This window comes from Arachis ipaensis, chromosome B07, assembly GCF_000816755.2.
Source record: "Arachis ipaensis cultivar K30076 chromosome B07, Araip1.1, whole genome shotgun sequence".
Classification (NCBI taxonomy): Eukaryota; Viridiplantae; Streptophyta; class Magnoliopsida; order Fabales; family Fabaceae; genus Arachis; species Arachis ipaensis.
Genome location: NC_029791.2, coordinates 121681302 through 121683168, shown reverse-complemented (window position 1 = coordinate 121683168; position 1867 = coordinate 121681302).

Here is a 1867-nt window from a genome sequence, read left to right as displayed (position 1 = left end):
ATTTATTTAAAGGAATTTGAATTTTTTCTTAATCCTTATATATATAATAACTCATTGAAATATATGTATATTATCATGAACTTTGAGTAGTTGATGAGTATGAAATTAATTATATTTTTTCAAGTATTCATACATTTATCAACGTGATCCACAAATGACAGATAAAGTAGACTATAAGATTTGGTATCTCCAACGAGGACTTTTATAAAAGTAGGCAGCTATATATTGTACCAAATTGTGGCTAAAATTTTTATATATGAATAATTTTAATGTGAAATATAAAAATATTTAATATTTTAATATTTTATAAATAGAATTATGAGTTATATGATGTAGTTTGATTTTGGCAAGGGATTAGCAAATTACTCAGGTTGTATGTAAAACAGATTTTAGTAAATTCTTTTTTTTTTTGTGAATAATTGAAAAATAACTGATCTCATGCAAATTTGGATTTAATTAAAAGTGTATTTGAGCTGAAATTGCAGCAGAGTTAGTGTGCTAGGTTCTGCTTGATTCAAAAGGAGGCAAATAAGCCACCAGATTAACTAGCTAAACATGGATCCTTGAAAGTTGTAGAGTTGGTCGGTGGATTTTTCTAGCACCTTTCCAGTTGTGTTTGCTGGAGATGGACCTTTTTTTGGAGTTATTTTTTCCCCTTATTCTTTTGCCTATTCTTTTTTCTTTGTCTTTTAGGAGCCAAAACAAGAAGAATAATTACTCATCGATAATAAGACATAATTTGTGATTAAATTAAAATACTTACATTAGAATCCTATCGTTCTAAAGACTTCTCTTTAAACAATATTAGTAGTTAAATTTGCAGGTATTTCATCATAATTCATGAGTAAAATTTTTAAGTCTTCTAACTCTTATGTTAAAACCGATTTAAGTAAGTACGATCTAACATGCGATAAAGTTTGCTTGAACCTTCTTTATTATCATGTCTAGGAATGGCAATAGATATTTATAGAGCGGATACCTTTCTCCCTCCTTCCATTCCTGTTTATATATGAAAATGTTCTTTCTGGTCTCATCTCTGTTATAGGTCCCTGTTTAATTGTTTTCATAGGAATGGCGAATACTCGTAGATATTCATAGGTATTTTCTTTAAATTTTTTTAAATAAATTTAACATAACACATAAGGTATAGGGGTGGCAGTGGGGCGGGTAGGGGCGGGTTTTTGCCCTACCCGACCCCGCCCCACCGTCCTGTTATGCATATACTACCCGCCCCATCACTACCCGCGGGTAGTAAATAGCAGAACCCGAACCCGCCCCTGCGGGTACCCGCCCCACCCCGACCCGCCCCTGTAAAAATTAAATATTTTAATTTTTACCTATTCATATATAAATTAAGACAAAAAATTAAAATTCATAGATAAATTAAAATACAAACATAAAATTCATACAATGTCATTAGCTAAAATAACTTGAAATTAAAAAAAAATATTGTTATATCACTACAAATTTAACACCATAATAAAGAAATTACAATATTAGATATAAAATGATCTTCAATCCTTATTCTTGATCACTTTCAACATCTTCATCATCATTAAAAGTTTGCAAATCAAGATTTAAACCTGAAAATTAAAAGAGATAACACCTATATCAATAAAATTAAAATACATGAGGGTATAAAATTAACATAAATCATATCATAAATGCATAATTACAAAATTAGAATAAACCAAATCAGAATGCACAATTAAGGTAGTCGAGCCAAATGTATGCATTCACTTCCTTTAAAATCCTATAATAGGTACATTACAAATTCAATATTACAAATAGCAAATTATGGTAACTGTGTAACTAATCATGACAAATAGCAAGTGACTAAATTAGATTGAAGAATAAAGCATATTAC